Source organism: Onychostruthus taczanowskii, unplaced genomic scaffold (assembly GCF_017590055.1).
Source record: "Onychostruthus taczanowskii isolate IOZ18803 unplaced genomic scaffold, ASM1759005v1 scaffold57, whole genome shotgun sequence".
In the NCBI taxonomy this organism is placed as follows: Eukaryota; Metazoa; Chordata; class Aves; order Passeriformes; family Passeridae; genus Onychostruthus; species Onychostruthus taczanowskii.
Genome location: NW_024503346.1, coordinates 5,051,691 through 5,075,924, shown reverse-complemented (window position 1 = coordinate 5,075,924; position 24,234 = coordinate 5,051,691).

Sequence of the window (24,234 nt, the reverse complement as noted above, 5' to 3'; positions counted from 1 at the left end):
TGAGTTCAAGGTGATTTATGTTATCATGGTGATTTTGCATCTTGTTTATTACCTTCTAGAGATCACTTTGCAGTGATTTTTAAGGTGGCATGGAAATTACCACCTGAACTGTCTTCTAAATCAATGGAGCCTTTTCCTGCCCGATAATAAAGCTCTCTTTATGGTTTTCAATGAGCAGATATTAGCCCATGCTTAATTACTGTGGAGGGGCAGGTACTAAGCACAGGAGAGTCAACAGCATTAATAAAACTCTGAGAGTAAAAATAAATCAGGAGGAACAATAAGGGGGACATTGAGGAGTGAAATGTTCACCTCTGGCATTGCCTTGAGGGGACACCAGGGTGTCACTGTGACATCTCAGCCCTTTGGTGTTTCATGGACACCTTTCTCCTGTGAAGACATTTTTGACCCAGCCCATTGTTGCCTAAAATCCCTCAGTGCCTGAAATGCTGCCCTTATCACAGGTCTGGGTTTCTCTTCATTGATTCCTGACACAATTTCCCACTGATTTGGAAGAATCAATCTGCAGTTGGTGGTGGAATTTCACCTAAATGCATCAGAGGTGGCCATCAGGGCAGGTGTGTGATGGGACAGGTCCTGTTGTTCCCAAATTGCTCCCTCCATCCCTGCCTCTGCAGGGGCTCACCAGCATCCAAACTCTCTCCTCCATGGAAACCAGCCACCTTCTCCTCTGCTTCACTGCAGGCTAAAAAAATTATATCCGTGGTGCCCAGCATTCCACAAATCACCGCTGTCCTTTCAGAGCATCCCCAAAAGCTCAATGCTGTCATCTTTCTCCCTGCTTTCTCACAAGGAGGCTTTAAAGAAACACATTTTCCAAATTTTCCCTGCTAAAGGATGCAATTTAATATGAGACTGAGGATGGCTTCTTTTGTCACAGACTCTTGGAAATGGTGTTGGCTAGTGGTTTGGGTACAAGTAAATGGCAGGGAAAAGATGAGCAGGAGGGAGATGGAAAAATTTCCCCGCACCTGGGTAAAAAATCCCAGATTTTGGGCACAGGAGCAGAAGCACAGGCTGGTCACTGCAGGCTCAGCAGCTGCCTTCTGCTGGCAGAGTCAATCCCCAAAGTCACTGCCAGCCTGCACATCCTTTGGATATCATTCTTTGCAGCAATGCATAACCAAAGATGAATTACAACAGAAGAGCTGAGGATTTTTTTTTTTTACCAAAACATGCTGAACTCACAAAAATCCAGCATTAGCAATAAATTCTCAGCATAATCTTAAGAACAGCATGTTTAATTGTGACCAATACTCCACAAAGAGCATGTTCTAACTCTTGTCTGACGCCTGCCCTGCTTCCACTTCTGAGCAGCTTTATTTTCATTCCCCAGAGGAGTTGCATATAAAATAGATCATTTTAGTGTTACTCCATAACACCTTCTTATAGCTGATACATTGTGTAAATAAAACAAAACATTAATAAAAATGGTTGGTGTCTATCTCCAGCTCTAATTTGAATACTTACAGGCAGGGAAAAAAAACCCCAAACCTCCTGGAAGTGATGCTAACAAATTTCACAAACAAGGCACTGAGAAAATGTGAGCACTCCAGGAGAAGGTGGCCACACGGCCAATAAATCCTGTTCCTTAAGCCAACTAGTTATTGTCTATAACATCCATAAAACTCTTTGCACAGAAGACCCTTCATGATGAAATAAACCATCAATCTCCACTGCATTACTATTCATTTTCCGTGTGTGCTGAGAGCAAATGTCATTCAAGGCATTACAGTTCTCTCAAACTATATTAAAATACATAGACTGATGTTACATCTTCTCGAGCCTCTCTGTTCATAAATTGTCGCTGCTGATTGGAACATAAAACATATTTTATAATGCCATAAAGCCCCAGAAGATACAAGATCACTCATGTTTGTCTTTATGGCTCAGTGTGTAAGACTTCAAGATGCTAAAGCATTGTGCATTTCATAACAGCAGTGGCCAGGGTCCTGTGGAGAGGAAGTCTTAGACATTCCCATAAAACATTATTACCATGTTCCTTGATGACTGAATCACCTCTGTGCAAAGAGCCTGAGCCCTTAACTTATGGACTGTAAATGGATGAGTTTTCCCAATAAATCAGCTTTGTTTAGGAGCAGAGTTATCCTGCCCAACGCTTAGCTTTGAATGTTATCTCCAGGTGTCAGAGCAATGATGACTTTTTTCATTCCTCCATTTTTCTTTTCTTCCTGATATGGCTAAGAAAACTTCCTTTCTAGGGATAAGTACCCTGAGAAGTTGGTGAGATATTTCAACATATTAGGAAATGAGATCATGTTCTCAGTGATGTTCTGTGGCTCCATCAGACCTGCTGTTTCTGGAAACTCTTTGGGGAGCAATGGCTCTCACCTTCCAGTGCACTGAGATGCTTCTGTGTGGAAGGAAGATTCCTGCCACCATCTCCTGCAATCCCTGCCCTTATGTACCCCCAAGCTTCAATTCAGACCTTTTGCAGCCTGTTTACCCCCATCACTGAGCCCTGTGCTGCCAGGGTCACAAATCAGTACCCAGAAAAAACAGGGTGGGGGCAAATGCTGAGTTTGGACTTGAGATTTACTGCAGCATCTCATGGATTCAGAGACAACACTGCAGGGAGAGGGATGCTGAATATCAGGTGCCTGTGCATCCCCAAAGCATCTGAAGGGTGCCATTTTGGGAGGAAAGAAATACTAAAAAAAAAAAAAGGGGGAATTAAGGCTGCTGGCTGGCAAACAGACTCATTTGTCAAGAGAGTTGACAAACCCTTACAGTCTCCAGATATCCAATCACTCCACATGAAAGCAGAGACACAACAACATTCTGCCCTCAGGAAAAGGCCCAGGAGGTGATAGAGGCCCCAAAACTCCATAATATCTGAACCTTGGGACTGGCAGGCATAGCCACAACCTGCTCTGGCTCCAGCATCCCAGACAGGTTTGTGTGAGGATCCCAGCAGCCCTGGCAGAACACCCTCATCCCATGTGCTGCAGAGCTAAAGCCTTGGTATTCCAGTGGTTTCCTCTCTGCAGAAAGCTGTGCAGTATTTCCACCCCTTTAAAGGTCTATAAGAGGTCTCATCAAAGCCAGGTATAGTTTATATTGCAGATGGCTGCTGACATGATATAATCCACACTAACAGGCAGGCTGTTAAAGGTCAGAGTCTCACTTCACTTCTGTTATTAGCTTTGATGTTAGGAAGATGCTGAATTCCCTCCATGTCTTTTTCTTTTAGAGAGAGAAAAGACACTGTTTACTGTCAGGCTCTTCATCAACATAATTGGTGGCTTCTCTGGAGTAGCCCCTTTGCTCTAAAAAGCGCTGTAAATCAGCTGGAGGAAGCCTGGTCTTTGAAAAATCCTCGGGCGGAAGAGGAGCACGAGCAGCACTTCGCAGGATCGGCTCCATGTCTGTGCCAGATGTGTGCAGCAGGCAGGGCAGGCTGGAGCCTCCCTCCTCCTGCATCCCTGAGCCAGCAAAACTGGCCACAGCTTTAAGACACGACCATTCCAGAGCCCTGGAAACTTTGGGGAGCTCCCCAGAAGTTGCTGCAAGCTCTGGATGCGGATGGAATCCTAAGCTCCGTGCTCCCAGCATGTGCATGCCAGGTTGTTGTGTGGCTGCTCCATGCAGCTCCTGCCTGCTCCAGAGCCTCGGAGGTCCCTGAGGGAGCAGAGATCATTCCCGGCCATCCAGGCTGCGCAGCCAGACCTGCAGCACACCAGCAAATATTCCTGGGAGCAGTCTGGGCGAAGCGAGGGGCAGTAAAGTGTTTCAGGGATTGAAGTGCCAGGGCTGCTGTCCTTGGAGCCCATGCAGGGCTGCATCCTCCCCTGCATCCATTCCCTGAGTGGGAATCCTCAGCCCTGGCTGCCACCTCCTTTCTAAACAGGACCCCAAAGGCAGCTTTTGCTGCTGAGCCCCTTATTCAGGATTAATACTGACATTACTCCAGCTTCCAGCTCGCTGGGGGCTCCAGCTCCTGGAAAAACTTCTCTAATCTCAAGCAAGAGACATTACCCATCGACAAGTCCTCGGAAAGTCCCTGCTGACCTCGGCCACTGCCCTGCGCGGACCCCGCAGCCCTTCCCGGGGCAGGCAGGGGGAGGCAGGGGCTGCGGGGCTGGTGCCACGCTCGGCTCTTTGATCTCGGCAGTGGTGAGGCTTTGCCTGAAGATGGCACTGCAGAATGGCTGGGGCGCATCGCAGCGTCCGTCCAGGGCTGGCCAGCCGCAATCCCAGTCCCATTCCCCGTAAAATGCGGGTCCGTCTGCCGGGCTGGGGTCTGCTGGGGGGCAGGACAGCAGAGGTCACTGTGTGCCCGACAGACACAACCCCCAAATCCCCGGGAGAAAGCTGAGCTCTCCCTGTTCCCTGCAAAACTCGGGCTTCCCAAAGAGAAACAGAGCTCTTGCTTTTCGTGTTCATGAGTTTCATCCGTCTTGCTCCTGACTTGGTGAAACTGCAGCAGCAATTTTAGTTTCCCCCATAAATGGCACGGCAGAATCTCACAGGGGCAGTTGCAGTGCTGAATGATCTCAAACCCTCTCATTTCGGGGTAGCACGGTGGGATGGTTATTCCCCCTCTCGTCCTTCCCTACCCCATGCGTGTAGCTCCATTTAAAGAAGCCACAACAGGAAGGAGTTACCAAATCACCCAGCCTCGCACAGCGAATCCTCTCCTTCCCACTGTACCCGACCAGGAACTGTGGCTCCCAAATAATCTAAATCCCCAGGAATTAATGCCCAAAATCCCCAGAGCCCTGAGGTTGCCCAGGCGGAGATGTTTCAAAAGCGCTTTCCTGAGGGTTTCCAGCAGACTCCATGGGCAGCCAGGGGGAAATTCCTGGGCCAAGGGCCAGGGTGCAATAGGGAGGGGATGGGGAAAAGTCAGAGATTAATTGATTTTTGTCCACGAGAGGCCCGGCGGAGGCAGCGTGCCCGGGCACGGGGCAGCCGCCTGGCCAGCGGTGAGCGAGAGCGGGAGAGCGGCTCCGCGTTATCATCACCATCAGCGGCACCAGGTCACACCCCGCGCCTTTGTTTCCACGAGAGGGCAGAAAAAGGGGCAGAAAAAGGGCTCGGTGCAGGCAGAGGGTGGGGGTTATGGCCAGGGAAAGACAAGGCCTGCTTAAATCCAAACCGGGAAGCAGGGCTGCTGGAGGTGGCCAGGAGAAGGATGCTTGCTCCAGGAGGGCACCGCCAGTCCTCCTGCATCAACTGCAGGCAGGACAAGCAGGCAGGAGCACGGCAGCCAGGATCAGCTCAACATCAGCTCACTGGAGAGGGTGAAGAATTGATCTGAACTGTCAGATAAGTCACATTCCTGAAGTGAACCTGAGAAGCCGTAGTACACAAAACCCATCTCACTGTCGGTTACCAGCACTTTTCTGACCACCAGTAAGGTCTCAAGAGAATCTGAGTCCCAGTCAAGGACTGGCTGTGGCTGCTCTCCATCAGCAGCTGTCACCTCCATGCTGCAGGATGACACAGACTCATGTGTGGGGAGTTGGGTGTATTGCTGTTCCTCCCCTCTGCAACCCATGCAGAAGCTTTCCTGAAGTTTAAACAGATATTTCTGATGTATTATGTGAAAAAAGACATTTTTACGACAAGAGTAATGGACCATGATGGGGTTTAATGTTGTTGCAAGCCTGTACACATGGTCTTCCCAATGCAAAGAGCACGTGAGGTATTACCAGAGGACTTCCCAAAGAGGATAAGATATGAAAGGAGAGGATAAACCACCGTGCCAAGTGTCCATATGGCAGCGCAGCATTTGTGTTGGAGGCAGAGACAAGCCACAAAGTTCAAAACTCCAAGCAGAGCTGCTCCAGAGTTCAAGGTCCCTCCCACTTGATGGCATGATTTTGTCAGCTATAGCTGCAAACCATGCCATGGGCACTGTCATGTGCTCAGCAGGGCTGGGATCACCTACCAGTCTGACCCACGACTGAGTTCTAAAGTCCATATTCGAGCCACTCCAGCATTTTAGCTCATCAGTTTCTAAGCCATTTCTGCATGAGACATGGACACAGTTGAAGGTGCCACAATGAAGAGTGGGGTTGCCAGCCCGTGTGGGTCTGAATTCCTTCCTTTCCCTAAATCATGTCATCTGCCTGAGCATCCTTCACCAGCTTCCTAACATTTCCCATCCATCTCGGCCGTTGGAAACCCTTTGGATCTCCCTTTTGTTTACAATGAGTAATGGGCAGGAGTTAACAGAGGTTCCAGAGGAAAAGGTCAGTGTAGTTCAAGCAGCATTAGGAAGAAACTCTCAGCCCCTCTTTGATCTGCAGAGGATTTAAGCGGTCAATAAGGCAGTGCGGGGAGCAGCAGCATCGCCCAGATGCCCTCTCGGTGGAGCTGCTCCCGAGGCCCCAGCCGCGGTCCCAGCCCCTCCAGGATGCAATTCCTACCAGTCCCTCGGGGTTTATGGCCGGGGGAGGCCGTGAGTCACCGGCCCGGTGTCTGGCGGTGCCATGCACGGCTCCCCGGCCGCCGCCGCAGCCTCCCCGCGTGTTTGCAATTGCTGAGGCAGACTGTTTGCTCCTGCCACGTCCAAGGCAATCCAGTAAAAGTTTACAAAGGGCTAGAGCTCAATCGTGAGCTTGTGAAAACACCGGTCCGGGCTCTGCGGCTCTGCGGTTCAAAGTCTGAAGTGTGCCCCGTAGATTTACACACGTATTTATTTTGCGGCCGAATGGGAGTCATTTCACCGAGATCGACCTTCCAAGAAAATGGGGTGAAAGCCCTTGAGCTGGAGAGAGTGGGTGGGACTTTTTCTTTTTAACCTTCAAATGCGTTGGGCTGATGGATCCTGCCCAAGCACAGCCAATTAATGTGACAGGATGAGGCAGGATGACGTGCTGGAGCAGGGCTGGATGTGCAGCAGCTCCATTGCCTGGGGTGACACTGGGTCACATACCCAGTGGCTCAGCTGGGACAAGATTTTAAGAAGCACTTCCATCTCCTCAAGGTGGAAAGACCACAGCCCACAGCCCCAAAAATGGACTTTTCTTTAACATCATACCAGCATAACCCCTGATGTTTATGTCATCTGAAATGACAAACGCTCTGTATGGATGCTCATTCCATATTCATGATGGTGTTTTCCTGGCTTATCCTCATCCACTTTCAAAGACAAATCAGCTAAATTTGGAAAAGGTGCTGTCATCATAATAGAGCTGGTTTTGTACAACTTTGGCAGAAAAATGGCGTGAGCTCACCCAGCATGAGCGGCCACTGTGAACCAAAGACCTGCCCCATCCATGGAGTCTCCAATGCTTTAAGTATAATTTCACCCCACACTGTGTGCACCAGGATTGTAATGGAAAATCCTGTTATCACTCAGTGATTTCCTCCCCACCCTTCTGCCTGTGTGTCCCTCCCAGTTCTCACCTTTCAGCTTCTCCTTGCCTGTGCACAATCCCTGTCCTCAGCCACATTTCATATCCATGATTTCTCCACTACACCCATGCCTGTTCTCAACCCACCTTCTCAGATGAACATCTCTTCCCTGCCCTTCTTTTTCTCTCCTTGCTTGGCTTCTGCCAGCAGGATGCATTTGGGAGAGCTTTTACTGAATAAGCCCCTTAAATGAAGTTGCTCAGTATCATACATGTCTCCTGCTGGTTCCCCAGCAGGTTTCCAGATTAGAAGCGAGGGGAAACACCAAAAAGAAATCAAAAGAAACCAGATGCTCAGGGGATTGATTATTCCTGCATGATCCTTTGGATAAATAAAGTGTTTGGAAAGTTCTGAACACATATTTTGATGCTGGGAACTAATTAATAAAAAGCAGAGGGCAGGAATAGATATGGGTTCAGGCTTCCCAGATGCCAGGAAATGACGTTAGGTTAGGTTTTCTTGGAGTCAGAGCAGTGCAGAGGGTATGATGGGTACCCGTGGGCTGTGAGGTTTCCATGGGTGCCTCCAGCTGATCGTTTTTGGGATGGGTCAAAGGCAGGAACAGACAGCAGCTCTTGCATTTTCCATCAGGTCCCATGTGAAGGACAGCTGCAGCCTGGGCAGAGCCTCTTTACATCCTCCCCTAATCCGCTCACACCCTCTCGATCTGGTTCAAATAAGTCAGTGGGTTTCTCCCGAGCCCCAAGCAGGGATGCACATGTTCCTGGGTGAGGGGAAAGCCTTGGAAATGGGGTCATGAAAGGATATGGCTGGGAGAAACCACTCATCAGGCAAAATCCGGGGCTGAGCACCCGCCTGGAGCTCACATGGGGTGGCTCAGCAGGAGAGGAGAGCCACGCTGCCAGCAGCTGCCTGACACAGCTCCTCCTCCCTCCAGAGACAGCCCAGGGATGGAGCAAGGAGCAGGCAGACCCCAGGGTCACTCCATGGTCCCCTGCCCAGCCTCCCCCATCATCCCACCTCCAAGGGCTGGGCGTCCCTGGGCTGGACCCAGCTGGGGTGGCCAGGGATGCAGTCCTGGGAGAGGCAGGACAGTCCCCTGGCCTCCCACAGCACACCCAGGAGTGCGCACAGGGGCCTGAAGGCAGCAGGATCAGAGCTCCAAGGACACGGGGTTGCTGGAGGAGATAAGCCCTGGAGAAGGCTGTTAGCCAGAGAGGCTGGTATTTATCTGGACATGCAAAAGAACTATAGGGAAAATGCTGTAAGTGACTAGGTAAATATTTCAAGTGGTGTTTCCATTAACTCCACACTCCCTTTACAGATTTTCCTTCGTTTTACTCCTGGACTCAAAGCTGCCTTCGGTGACTTTTTGGTTCTTATCTCAATTCTAAATGTTAAACTCCTTGAGTCAACTGAGTGTAATAATTTAGAGTGTTGTTTCAGTGATTTGTCAGAGCAATACAAGCCAAAACGAGGGATTATTTGTGAAAGATTGTTTGAAGCACTTGCAGGAAAAAAACATTTCTGAAAACCTGAATGGTATTATTTTTTATGGAAAAAATAAAGGGTGTGTAATTTTCAGGAGCTGAAATGAAGTGTGTAATTTTTCTGAAGGAGTTTGACAGTCAAAAGCTCTGAAATTAGTAACCTCCTGAACCCCCAACAGTATTCCTGCAAATCTTTCTATGATACTAATAAGTGTTAGCATTTCTATTATATTTACCATTGTGCAAAATGCATTTCTGCCATCAATACTTTCATTTATATGAGCCTTTTTGTTGTGCTTTCATTGTTGATATATTCAAGCTATTATTATTACTTGTTTATGTAAAATCACTTTGCTATGTCACCTTTATATTTCTTGGCTGTATTCAAAATACATATTTAAATAGTCTGTGCCTCTAAGAGGAATGATATTAGAGATAAAACTCTCTGTATTCACTCACGTCTCTCCCAGTGAGTTCTTCTGCACATTTCATAATCTCTTTATGCTTCCTTGCCCTCTTTTGCAAAGGCTTTAATTTCTGTTGTATTATGCAGGTTATAAATACCACAAAGGAGATATTGATATGATTTGTTTATAAGAAACCTCACATATTTACAGCTCAGGTCCAGAGGTTCTCCTATGGCACAGCTAAGAGAAATGTCAGGTATTTTTAGGGCACAATTCCCATCTGACTTTATAACAGAGATACTTCTGCTCTGCAATATTTGCTTTTAATGATAACGATTCTAGTTCTGATGATAAAACGCAAAATCTTGCAACAAGTGTTTCTCTTTTTTTTTCTTTTCCACTACTCCTGGAGCTGTGTGATTGTGCAATTATCTCAGCTTTTATTTGTTATCATCTATACCTTGTGGCTGCCAAGAAGAGCTTGAAATGGCGAGCTCTGGTGTTTCAGTCATTCGAAGGTGTTGAGAAGGGGCAGGTCCCGAGGCAGGGCTCATGGGGCTGAGACAGGGTCAGGGGCCCTTCTCCACGAACCCAGGGGGGGTGTTGGGGTTCCTCTACAACACTGGGGGTCCTGCCTCCAGCTTGGGCAGGAATTTGCTGTAAGGCCCAGCCTTGTGTCCCCCAGGCTGGCTCTCTCCAGCCTTTCCCCCTGAGCCCAGCGAGACGTCCACTGAGAGCCACAATTAGTGGGTTCTACCGGGATGTTGTGAACCTGCACCACTGGGGCTTTTTTAGCTTAAAATACCCCTCAAAGCGGGGCGAGTGCTTGGGGGAGGCTGCCAGGATGCCAGGAACAAACACAGTGGATGGGGAAGGTGCACACATCAGGAGCAAGCAGCCGCAGCTTCCGGAATCATCCCTAGGCGCTGCGCAGGGACCACACGGAGAGTCCCCGAGGGGCATCCCCGAGCCTGGCACAGCCCCGCCGTGTCTCTGTCCCTCTGTTCCCGCAGTGCCAGCTCGGGGACCCGCAGTGCCAGCTCAGGGTCCCGCTGTGTCTCTGTCCCTGCTGTCTCCGCAGTGCCAGCTCGGGGTCCCTCAGTGCCAGCTCAGGGTCCCGCCGTGTCTCTGTCCCTCTGTCCCCGCTGTGTCAGCTCGGGGTCCCCCCGTGTCTCTGTCCCCGCTGTCCCCAGCTCAGGAACCCGCTGTGTCTCTGTCCCCCCGTGTCTCTGTCCCGCTGTCCCTGCAGTGCCAGCTCCGCAGGGTGACCTGTCAAGAGCAGGGTCAGCCGCGGGTCAGCCCCAAAGAGAGAAAACAGCGATCCCTGCCCTTATCAGCGCCTGGGGCGGGCGGAGGGACACCCGTGGGGTGGCAGCAGGGGATGGCCCGAGGGTCACCCCTGGGTGACCACCCGGCAGCTCTGCTGGGGGACCGAGAGCTCCAGGCAGTTCAATCCCCTTCGGTGCCCAGCTCCCGCATCCTTACAGCTCTGACATAAAGCCAATATACACTGAGCAACGGCAAGTACCTGCCCCACCCAAAAAAGGTGCTTTTCCAGCCAGAATTGTGTCAGTTTTCATGGCTGACCCGGCAGAGAGTGAAGCTTTGCTGATGCACAGGGTAACCCTATAGAAGGCTCCAATTCCTGCCCGTTTTTATTCTCCTGCACCTTGCAACCTGCGACTATTTATATATTCAAGGCTTAAAAGAACAAAGCATTTAATCCTGTGCTTAACATCAAGGCCACCAGTAGTTTCCCTGTCACTGAAGAAATGATTCCCATGTGCAGCACCAAGTCACAGCCTGCTGTGCTGGGACACAGAGCCCTTCTGCAGCCCTGCTGAGAGATGTTTTGGGACAAGTGGGCACAATTTCAGGAGAAACAATCTTCCCATCTCTGAGAAGCAGTCTGGGGTTTATAGAAAACTCAGAATCATTCAGAATTGGGGTAAAGCAGCTGTCTAAAATGAATGCAACACTCAGTGTTTTGGAGGCTTTCTCATTTTTCCTGGGTTCTGGTGGACTGTCTCCATTCCACTTGCCTCTGTAAGAGGCTGTTTCAGTTCTGCACCTTCCTAGTGCCCCTGCCCCTTGTCAGAGCTGCTGTGCTGGTGCTCCATCTCTCTCTATTTTTCCTTTAGCCCAGCTGATCCAATCTGGGAATAAAAACAGAGGGAAACAGATGGTCCATTGTACACTCTGCTCCTGCCTGCACCAGCTCCCAACACCCGGCTGCTGGGGCCAGGTCTTGCCTCTTATTTTCCATGTTTCAGGTTAAATGCATGTGCTCAGAGGAATGTGGGCAGGACAGCTTGTGTTCCTGAGGGAGGGAGCACCTCAGTCACACTGCTTTGGCATGGCTTTCCTGCTAGACAAGAAATTTCCCTGAAGAAATTGGGTGGGAGATGATCCCTGGGGCAGGGATGGGTGTCCTTGAGCCAGGAGCCCCTGGGGTGCCTGCAGGTGACCTTTTTGTCAGCCCTATTAATCATTGAGTAACATCTTAGGTGTTACTGCAGCTGGAAAATTCTGAAGTATGATTTTTTATATCAGTGGATTATGTCTATCACCAAAAAAAAAAAAAAAAAAAAGGTTAATTTTTACACCTGCAAGGAACTTTGTGTTCTCACCTTCCCTTCCCAACTTTTATTGTACTATGTAATAATTCATTGACACAACATCAGCTTCAGTATCAAACTCTGTCTCCAATTAGCCCAGCTCCAGAGAAGTTTCTGTTTCACTTCTGCACAGCAAGCATTGGCCACATCCAGCACAGCAAACACCAGACACAGGCAGCTGGTAGCTCCTAACCCTGCTCCCATTTTCCAGGCTTTCTGCCTACCTTAGGAGACAAGGAAAAGCAGAAGGCTGACCCCCAGCATGATGAATTCCTGCTGAGCTTTTTCCCATTAACTTCACTAAGGGCTTAATCCTGGTTTTCAGAAGCTGGGTAGCTGGTGGGGACTTTTGGTGGAGGCAGGGGAGAGAAGACAGGGTGTTAACATGCATTTCTGATTAATTATAGTGTTCTCAAGAGTAAGTGAATAATAGTACTGGTCAGAGCCAGGCATCACACAGGTCTCAGCCCTGCAGAGTAAATGGTGTCTGAATTGTGAGTAATGTTGACCTGGCAGAGGCCAGATAAGATACAGATTTTTCATGTCCAGGACTGGACAGAATTCCACATATTGATAACTAAATGCACCAAAATATAGGCAGCACTTAGCACACAGCTCTTCCTCACTCTCAGAAATCACATTCAGCTGGGTTGGACAGCAGAAGTGCCCAGCAGGACAGGTAATTAATAAGAGAACAATTAGGAGATTAAATGGCCTCAATAACTTCCAGCCTTGCTGCCTATCTGGTACACAGAGCATCTTTTCCTGTTGATCTGGTGAAAGCCAGGGGCCAAATCCTGCAACATCCAGGAGGGATTTCTGCAGGCACCCTGACAGTTCCCAACTGGAATTACATTCCAGTGCCACCAGATAAAATCACAGTTAAACCAGTGCTGATGTTAACCAAAATTACAGCAGAGTTGTGGAGAGGATGGGGCTGTCCCTGGGTGTGTTTGGTGGCTGAACACTTTCCATGCATGCTGAGCCAGCACTTTTTATAAATGTCTCCTAAATTTACCCACAGCTCTCAAAGCCATCTCACTCTTCTACGTTAGAGCTGCCCAGAACAACTAAAAATTCACATGACTGTTTTTCAAAGCACAATAATCTGCCTAAAGTCAGCTGCTTTTGTTTTTAGTCATCTTGAAAACATGAAGATACCCCATTGCTCTGAGAACAGGCGGGAGGAATGCAACAAAATGAATAGTTTGACTTTCGTGGTTTTATTTTGGTAGATATTTCATATCTATAGCTCATATCTATATATGATATATATTATTCTATTATTGACCTGTTCAGATGTTTCTCAATGGAAAATGTTCAAATTTGCCAGTTTATGAGCTGTTCTTGGAGGAGAGGTGACTTTTTGACACTGATTTGGAATGAAAAATGGTTTGAATAATCCAAGTTTCCTACAGAATATAAACTCCACCTTCCAGCCAGGTCTGGGAATGATAATTTTTCTCCTACTCCAGATTTTCTCACTTATTAAAAAAAAAAAAAAAAAAAAAAAAAAAAAGAAAAAAAAAAAAAAAGATAAATTTCATTATATACACTTGAGTCTCATACATTTTTGCCAGGCCTAAGTGATGGAGAAATTTCTTCATCCCTTCTGATGGCACTGGTGGAGATGCTGAGAAATGAGCTGTGTTTAATTACAGCCTTGTATCAGGAATCTGCTGAAATTTGGGCTGAAATAAAACAAACATTTCCCCAGGAACTGCACTCAGCACCCACAGCATGGTGGGAACAGGTCCTACAGTGCCTCCAGCAATTCTCCCTGAGGATGGACCCCTGCTTACAGAAAGACACTCAGGGGTGGGAACAGCCAAACCAACCTTAAATATTTTAGCCCAGCACATCCACTGCCTTCTTACAAGGTGTCAGAATGAGACATTACTTTAAAAATGGTGGTAAAAACACAAAACCACCTTTTCAGGTTTGCAGACCCCCAGCACTGCTCTGGAGCATCTGCCCCAAGCCTGAGTGTTGTAGGAGCTTTCCTGCTACATCAACAGCTTTCTCTGGCTGCTGTTGGGTGAATGGGGCAGGTCACAGCTCTTAGAGATTCATTTCAGACTTTGCAAAGTCAGGAAGATTGTGTCTATTCAGTATTAAATATTATCTCCTGCAAAGAATCAGGAGCCTGTTTAAAAACTGTGGGCTTTAAAAAGCATGGGCTTTAAAAATCATGGGCTTTCCAGCCCAGCACAGCAGCAGCACACAGGGCCACACCAAATTCTTCTTTTATGAATCATGAAATAGATGCTGCCTTAGTGCTTGTGGATGTTTGTAAACCGGGAGCTCTGAGTGAAGCCAGGTTTGACCCCCTGGCATTCCTGGTCGGACACGTCCTGGCATGGCTCATTGGAGGTGCCCGTGCTCCACGCTCTGCCCTGCCACCACAGATATGGCACGCAGATGGAATGATCATATTGGCCTCCAAAGGAAAATATTTAACCCAGAGATGTCAATGGAATATAGAAATGATGGTTAAAATCCCAGAAGCCTGCCTTGTTTTTGTCTTTTTCCTTTCATCTAGCACTTTGGGTCATGCCATCACTTATACGCTTCTGCCCAAACAGGCAATTGCTGAGTTAAGAACCTGGAGTTCAAAGTGAACCATAAACCTTAGTCTATAAGATAAATCATACAAATTACTTTACAGAAATAAATAGAACATTTGGGAGAGAGGTTATCTTCTTGCCTTCAGTTTACATCTCTAATGACTGTAAGTTCACAAATGCATTCTGTCAAGAGTATAAACATTGCTTTTATTATACCAAAGACAGATATTTATGACCAACTTTTACAGTATGGCCAGCCAGCTTAGAGGAAAGCCCTGGAATCTAGGCAAGAATGTAGAAACTTTGTCATGATAGTTATTAAATTTGTGGGCACCTATTTAAAGCACCAGTGAACTCTACTCAGAAAAACAACTCACCGTGTGGGTTAAACTGCAGAAATAAGGTTTTAAAATAGTGGTCAGGGCTGAGATTTGCTAATTTTTTCTTGTGCAAGTGGTGCTGACATGCATAAATAGGTGTTCCCACACAAACACACCCAGGTGGGATTTCTCTAAAACTTTGAACTCATCTTTCCCACAGTTCTCAATGATTTTATTGTCGCAACCTTGCATAGTGCTGTGTTTCAGGGCACAATCCTTGCTCTCCTGCTCTTGTTGCCAGAGGAATTTCATTTGGATTAGACTAGTCACTCAATCCTTTTTTCTATGGCACAGTATAATATGGAAAAAAGAAAATTAGATGATAAAAATATTTTTGCTAAAACTGGGTGTTGGAGAGGTCAGGAAAACACTAAACCTTGTTTTACACCAAGATCCCAGCATGGAAACTGGTCCCAGTTTGTTCCTTAGAGTGCTGCCTCATGCTGCTCTGCCCAGACCACATTAGAGTCCCCAACAAACCACAGTACTTTTTACTGCTCTTTGAAAAGCTCCCCTTGCAAAGCAGGGGAGCAGCTACTGTAGGACGCAGTTTGGTACCTGACCTGAAGCTGCTGTCATGCAGGAGATGGGGATAGAAAACATTTTCCTTGCACAAATCCAAGAACATTGGAGTGCATTGCTGCTGTGGAACTCTGGCCCCTGCTCCTTGCTCTGTCTTTGGGATAAGGCTGGCTGGGGAGAGCTTGGGCTGTCTGGGGCACGAGGTCCTGCCTGTGCCTCGGGAAGTTGTGACATCAAGTGTTTTCACTGCTTGATGGACTCAGGGTGCTTCTGGGGAAGGAGAGGCCAGATCCAGGTCCAAAAGGATAAGACAAATTCCTGCCTGAGCCCCAGAGGCAGCTCCACAGAGCAGCGAGAGCGTTTGGGCTCTGCTCCATCTCATCTCACTTACCCCTCCAAAACAAGTCCCTCTGAGCCCAGGCTAAGCTTAATTAGCAAAGCAAACGTGGGCACGGCTCCATTCCCAGTGCCTGGGCTGTTTTACCTAAGCCCAGGGGAATTTCCCATCTCAGCCAAATCAGCACCTCTCCAGAGCCCTCTTCCCTCCCAGAAAAAGTGCCTGGTTTGGAGCAGAAGGGGAAAGGCTCACACCAAAACCGTTCTGCACCGCGCATTGCTGGGCTGCACGTGTTCTGTGAGTGCAGCAGTCATGGATAAGGTATGAGAAATTGGACATGAGACTGCATTTCCTGCTCGTGCATCTGCTGGAAAAGCTGTTTGGAGCCTGCTGCTCCATCCAGGGATTGTTTCTTTCCTACATCATGGTAGTCACAGTGTCTCTGGTTGGTTGGGCTAAGTTATGTCTGGGAAGGGAGGGAAGAGAAGGGAAAGAAAGGGGGGAAAAATGGAGAATGTTGAAGACAAAAGTGTTTAAGCCCAGACACATTTGTGAGCATGTGTGTGACACATTCATGAGCTGCTCTGTCAGAAGCAGGGATGTAAAATCTGTGCCCCCACTTGTGCTCAGTAAATCAAAGGATGGAATGGAAGAAAGGAGGAATTCCTCAGCTCTGGCTACACCTGCAGATCTTGCCCAAATGTTGCTGGTGTGCTCCCCAACATGGGTCAGTCTGGGGAGCAGAGCAGCTCCCAGTGAGGATTTCTTGTCCCCAGTGCCCCCCAAACCCTCGCTGCAGGAAGCTGGGGCAGCACTGAGTGCTGGGAGGATGGGCTGCAGGTGCTCCTTTGCTGATGGGAGCAAATTATCAGAGACCAAGAGAGCTCTGGGCTTCTCCCCTCGGGCCAGCAGCTGGCTGGGAAGCAGAGGGGAGAGGAGAGAGAGGAGGGACCACGAGGGCTCGGGCATGGGTGGGTTTGGAGTTTTGTGAGGCACAGCAGGAGGGAGCAAGGCTGCATCTCCAGAGAGGGTCAGCAAACAGTGGCAGTGCCAGTGTGCCCAGTGTCACCGATGCCACCACACCCAAATCTCCTGCCAGCTCCATTGGGGCACACCAGAGTGTGCCAGCTGCTCTCTGTCTGCCCTCGCACCTTTCTGCTTTGCATACAGGGGTTGTGATAGTGATGGGAACCTCACCTCTGCTGTATAAACCCATTTAAAAGCCTCTCCTGATGAAGGAACACCTCCACTCCCTCACAGCAATGCACCAGAGGGTGTTTTGATAAACTGTTTGTATCCACAACTCAAGTGGATGGAGGTTTCTGGAAAAAGTCCAGGGATTTTCTCCTCCATCTGACATCTCCCACACAAAAGGCTCCTCCCTTTTGTTCCAAGCAGAAGTGTTACTTTCCTTCTCTTTCCTTACCTTTTTTTTTTTTTTTTTCTTTTTCCAGAGGGAATCAGATACAGGATAGGAAGGAATACAAATGAACAAACCAAAAAAAAAGCCAAGATAAATGATTTTTGCATTGAATCATGCAGGAAAAGGCCCACTCCTTTCAAATGGAACTGAAGAGCCAAGAAAATTCTCATAAAAATGGGGTTCAGTGGGAGAAGTGCCTGGAACAAAATAGATTTTCCTTCAGTGGGGATGTTTTTCAGGAAGGCCTGTGACCCCTGCAGCCCCTGCTCCTGTGCCACTGTCCTGAGAGGGGACCAGGGCACAGACAGAGCCCAGCCCTCATCTCCATCCTTGAGATCTCCCTCTGTGCAGAACCAGCCATTGCCTTAGACTGATACAGGGATTCATTAATAATTTGACTTAAATGGTGTCTCAGGGCTCTTCATTGCTTGACTGCTGGGTTGGAAGCACCAATAAAAATGTTTTGTTTTAGCACAGAACTGAGAGCAGGAGCAGTTAACTGTACCCCTGCTGTGTGTCCCTTGGCAGAGCCAGACAGATCCAGCCATTTCCCCCACACTCCTCTCTCCTGCACTGGAGCCACCCTCTCAAGGACTCTCCTTTCCAAAATTAATTACAACTTGCATTAAAACCAGTGCATCTTAATATGAGCTCTGTCGTAATCACACATTAATGAATATCTGGATGTACACAGTGAAAACTTCTCTTTGTTGCAGCCATTTCTAACACAAAAGTATTCCAGGATTATTCCAGGAATAAACAGGCCAGGACAACAGTGATTATCCATGAAAATGAATGATGGTAAATGTTTTTAGTACAATGGTTTACACAAGAAGTAGTATAAAAAAAAAAACATCTCCCAGGCATCTCACCTGAATGATAAATGAAAACAGAGCCTCAAATAACAATAACAATGTAAAACAATTTGAGAAGCCTTTTCTAAGCAGCACCCTGGTTAGAGTCCAAAGAAAATACATGCAAAAATATATTCAAAATCCCATGCTTTACATTGACTTTGGCCAGCTCCCAGTTCTTGGGTATAAAGCTTTGTCCCAAAGTTTTGCAAGTAAAACAAGTTCTTTGAATGAGGACCTGATCCAGCCAGCTGCTGAATGTTCTCCATTCTCACTGAGGTCATCCACATCCCTGGTTTGCAGGACAGACCTAATGAATAGGTCAAAAAAATATTCCATAATGAAATCCATCACATGAAACTCCCAAAAAACCAAAACTTTCAGGATCCACCCCTTAGTTGTGTAATGCTTCTTTTTTTTTTTTTAATTAAAAATAGCAGAGATTTGAATACTGAAGTCACTGTTGGAAACTGTTCCAGCATCTCAGTGACCATGAGGCCCATGGAGCTGGATGCTGCTCTCAAGGTTGAGGCCAAACCCTCCCTGCTCCACTCGTGGGAGCAGCCTGATGCTTGGAAGCAGCTTCTGGAAATGCTCCTGCACACAAGCTGCCCCTTCAGCACAGCTCAGGATTGGGCTCTGAGCCCTTAATCCCCGCAGTGAGAAGTGGAACACTGCACACAAGATGTAGCAACAAAATAGATTTAGTTCAAGGTTAGTCTCAAGAACCCTTATCTGATCACTGACAGTAATTTATCACACAGAACCCATCATTAGTGTCAAGCTGTTTTATTACCCACTAACTTAACACTGTTTTACCAAGAGTCAAGTGTGATGTCACTCATGTTAAAGTAATTTACAGCTAATAGATATGAGGTAGGAGTCAATGTTGGCTCGCTGAGTTCCTTTCATACTCAGTGCTAGCTCCTCTCATTTTGCTCAGTAGTCAAATGAAGGAGCAAGGAGAGGCAGCACTGAAGGGGAAACCAGCCCAAGCAACTTTGAATTCAGCATCTCTGAGTACAGGAACTCACTCAAATACATGAACTCTGAAATGAAAAGTAAGAGTTGAGAGACAAGTTATCTGGTGTGTGGGACAAGAAGTGTGGAGTGCTTTGACCTTGTGGAAGCTCCACCACATCAGCAGAGGGAGAATCCCTCCAGAAGTCACATCATGTACCCCCAGATCCTACAGAATCTGTCTCACCAGGAAAGAATAAGCTCGGGCTGATTTGACACTGCCTTCTCAGCAGTCTCAGTTTTGATGGTGAGAGTTCCCCTAATTAGGAACACAAAGTTACAGAAACTTCATTAAGGTTGTTTTGTTGTAAAAACAATTGAGACAACTGTGCATGAACTTTGTTTTCCTTCCCTGCCTTCTCCACCTCTCCAGCCAATTCTGTTCAGTCTTAAGGTCAGCCCCAGTGCAGACTGTGTTTATAAGAGAATACATTTCCCATTTCCAAGCACTTGCCATCTCCTCTAATGAATCCTCCTGCTGACGTCTCCAGGATCCATACTCTTAGCCTGCTAGACATTCAGAGATAATCCTGACTAATGTGTATATATCCAAAGAGTTTTATTGCGGAGAATTGTACATTTGGGTTAAGGGAAAGGGCATCCTATATCAGCTCACCTCTCCAATTTTATACCCATTAAAACCATTTTGAATCACTGTGTCTGCTCTTATTTCCCCTGGAAATTCCTAAAGTTTTGGCTATTTGCATGGTGACTTCAAATGGTCCTGGAGGTGTGACCCTTCAAGGGGCTGCAGAGAAGGTCCCCAGGGATTAAATTTTAACAGTTCTTGGGATCTCAGGTAAATATGTTGCTCTGACAACACACCTGGACTGTAAATCATTGGAGCATCTCTTTTGTCAGCTCTGTCAATAACTGTCCTGGTCTGTAAATTCTGTTTGGCCAAACAACTCTTGGAAACACAGGATTTCAATGGTGACCTCCGTTTCAACCCACAGCACCAATTGTATGCAGATTGGCAATGGCCCCTGAAAGGATGACCCCCAGTTTTTGGCTGCAGGAAGGGACCAGCTGACCAGATGCGAGCCTGAAGGTTTGGAAGAGCTGGACAATGGTTAAACTCTACCTAGAGATTGGCCTGGGTACAGTCAGATGGGATATACATGCTCATAATTTTCTTCCCTTCCATGGGGAACTGAATGAAAGCTTGCCAGGACTTCTGCTTCTGCATATCTCTGCTCTCTTAAAATCGTTCCAGAGTTTTCTTGTAACACATGGCTTTGCTCAGGCTGTTCCTGTGAAATCTCAAGAGCCATCAGGAGATTGTGAGTGGCCTTTTGCCGTGTTCTCCCTGGCCACAGCTCTGGTGGGCTTCCACAGTGCTGGGAGAGAGCAGCTGGGCAGGACCAGCTGTGATCCAGGACTAAAACTCCCATGCTGCAAAGCCCAGGTTCTGGCTTGACTTTCTACTTGCAAAAGCAATAAAGAACTTTCATCTGTCACTTTTCAACTCCAGAGCTTTCAACCATGGAAGGCACTGCATCTCCTGGGCAGCCCAGAGAGACAAAGAGGTGCTTTGCTTCCCACTCTGGCCACACCAGCTGCTCTCCACCTCTCCTCTCCATACCACCTCTCCAACTGATTGGTGCCATGTTTTCATGCCAAAGTTGATGAAAAATGCAGCTGGTGAGGGCTGAGAGGTTTTTGAGAAGGTGAAAAATGAGGCTGGGAGAGGTCAGGGATGCAACCAAAGAGGCAGAGAGGAGTGGGAAGTTCCATGAGGTAGAAGAGATTTGCTGACCCAAACCAAGACAGTTCAGATGTGACAGAGAAGCTGTGAAAGGACAGCACAGCCTGCAGTGAGTGAGGGCAGGAAGAATATTGGGAATGGGGATATTCAAATGAAGCACAGCAAAGCAGTGCAGGGAACACTGAATTTAGTTTTGATAGGTAGAGAAGGCTGCACCACTCATTTGTCACATCCTTTCAGTACCTTGCTTTTGAAAAGTCACAGTGCCATTTTTTCCTCCTGAAAATTGTTTTTAGACCCATAAAATACAAGAGGAGAGAGATGTAAAATGAAAAGTAGCCTATAAGGAAGATACTATCCTAAATTCATCCCTAGGGCACCTGTATCAACTCCAGTGGAAGACTTCCACCAGAGGCTCATTCAGACCTGTATGTAGAAATACACATCTGTGTAATGCTGGGCTTTTGAGTCAGGAGCTTGACACCAAGCCTGAAATGGGAAAAAAAAAAAAAAAAAAAAAAAAAAAAAAAAAAAAAAAAAAAAAAGTGCTTCTAGTTACAGATACCAAATAAAGCAGAAAGCAAGCATTAATAGCATAGGTTATTTAGGGCAGAAATTCTATAAGATGTGAAATTCTGTCCCTGTTAGTGCAGAGTTAAATAAGTAAAATGAGGGAGAGTCATGTTTTGGGATCATGCCGTATTCTGGGCCTTCAGAATCCAATCCATGCAGCCTCCTGATTAAAACAACAGGCTTCTGCAAACCCTCAGATCTTGGAAGAAAGAAACCACCTTCTACGTAGCCAGATTCTCAAGTGGTTGGATTTACTAAGTGCATAACTTCTCACTATTTATATTTTAAATCAAAAATCTCTTGTTTCCTTCTACTCTGTACACACGTGAAAGGATTAAAAAAGTGGAGATCTGGATTCAAAGCAGCTATAAGAAACACAACTGATTTATCCCACAGTGATGCAGGGACTCCTGTCCTGAACTACATGTAGAAGTGGCCAGGTAGACTCACCTGAAAGTGACACCCTCCAGACCCTTCACAATCCTTCCCTCCAAGCAAAAATGCTCAAAGAATCAGGAATGATTCCAGATGGGCAAGGGCCACAGAAACCATGAGGAAGGTAGCACAGGTACAGCCTTGCTGCAGGGACACTTGTGTAGGAGTGAACACAACCAAAATCTGTACCTCTGTTCTTTGGTAGTTTGGGAAGGCAAACCTCCAAAAGAGACCCATGTTCAGGAGCCACAGACCATCTAAAATCAAGAAAGCAAACCTTAAGGTGAGTGAGTGCTGTCTCATTTTCAAGGTATGGGGTTTCATGTATTGAAAATTTAAAGTCTTTCTACCATGAAGGCTGGTTGGGAGTTATCCATCCAGAGAGCAGGGCCACAGCACCAGTCAAGACAACTCCTCAGTCTCCCACTTTTCTCCAAGGTAGATGAAATCAGCAATGTTTCCTCAAAATCATTGCACTTCTAAGGAATAACGAATCTGAGGGTCTCCATATTTGCCAGATGGATTCTTCTTTTTTAATCCTTGACATGCTCCCATTTCCAGTTTCCTCCCAGCATCCCACACAGTGAGGGGCTCTGTTTATGAGAACACTGCTGTTGATATTAGAGCTCATTACTCCAGAGCCCAAAGCTTTAAGGAAAAACACCCAGTATCACGAGACTTGAGATGAAGAAAATGAGCTCATACCCCAGAGATGTCCAGCTGGGATATTCCACTTTATGGAAACACTGTACAAATATCTCCAAGTGACTTGGGCACCAACATCACACCTCCCAACATTTACTAGTAACATAATGGTCCCAATTTCCTTCCCTGGCATGGGAAGAGGAAGATCCTTTGCACGTTTCTCCCAACCAAGCAACAACCAGGTTACATCATGACTTTGGTGGCCGAAGCTTCTCGCTTTCCTCCCTCCCCCACCCCAGGAACAATGGCTAACTGTTCTTTTTCCATCTATAAATTTGTCTGAGTTAACAGTTCCCAAGATCTGGCAGCAAGCTGGAGCTGGGAGTGAGCTGAGAGATAGGAGAGTGACAGTCTGAAATGAAACACAGAGCTGCTGGGCCTGCAGCCGTCAGACAGGAGCCTGGCTCCCTCCCTTAAAGATTAGCGAGACTCCTTCTCTGGAGCCCTCCGCATTCCCCAAAATCCTAGCAACAAAGTGCTGTCTCTCAGCCGCCAATGAATCATGTGAATTTAACCTTTCACCTGGCCACAAAGAGGTTAATATACCAAAATAGCCCCCTTTTTTTTTTTTCTTTTCTTCCCCCATTTATTGCCCATAATGGCAGTGGGGAGCACGGTGAAAACCCTGCCTAGCTGGGCAGACTCTGGAAGTGGTTTGATATCAGACCTCTGCCAGGACTGGGCTGGCATGCCCAGCATCAGCCCACCAGGCTGGAGTTTGTACAGGGAAATAGTTTCCATTACAGAGTACAGAAGATTTTTGCCTCTCCTTGCCTGGCTGGTGCCTCTCTGTGCTCTCAACCCCACAGACGTTTACCCAGGGCGTCCCCCAGCATGCCCACATGGCTGGGTCCTGAGTCACCCGCTGCTCCCACCCATGGCACAACTCCTGGAGAACCTCCCGACGTCAGACCCTCACCCCTTGCAAGATGCTGAGCCCTCCTAGGTCTGTGTCCTCCTTGGGCTGGAAGTCCATGTCCTTTGGGCTTGGGGCAAAGTTAAAGTCCTCAGAGTCCCCTGCATAAAGCGAACGTGGAGAGCAGTTTGGCCATCTGCAAAAAAATGATGTGGTCTGTCCCTCACAGGGTATTCCTGGGCTCACTGGGCCTGCCATGTCAGCCCGAGGATTTCCTGACTGCTCTGCAACTTGGAACTTCTGTTAAATCCACCTGGAAGGAAAATGAATTTTAAAGAATTTAGGTCCAAATCACGCAAGCAAAGGTCACTTTTAGGAGGTACAAATTGCCCATCTGAGGCGGGCACACGTTGCAGTTGGCATTTTGTACCCTTTAAATATTGTACAAAAAGGGCTGATTTGTGTAGCCATTTTTGGCTCGTGGGAGGCTGGAGAAATGGCTGAGACTGAAGCATCGCAGTACAAAGGATCTGTAGGGGACAGCAAACAACAATCCCTGCAGGACACCTTTTATTTCCCGTGCCAGTGAAATCCTTGTGGGCTAAGGAAGAAAACAGGATCTCAGAGCAAGAGGGGGAAAAAATCAAATACTTTCCCCCACCTCTATCACAGCCCCCCTTGCTGAGAGCCACAGCCATATGCATATAACAGGAGATAAATATTTTTGGCAGTCCCTGCTGTTTATTTAACCCTTTTGAGACACAGCTCTTGGCATCCCCTCACACTTCCAGTCACAAAACCCGTCTGTCCCTGCCTGGCTGAGCTGGGCCAGCTCAGTCCTTGCCCACAGCCTCTCTCTGCACAGGATCTCCCCCAGCCCTGGCTGTGTCCATCACAGCCCTACCTTTGGAATCAGCCTGGCCTCGAGTGCAGGAGGTACCTGAGCTTGGTCCCTGGGCAGGGACCAG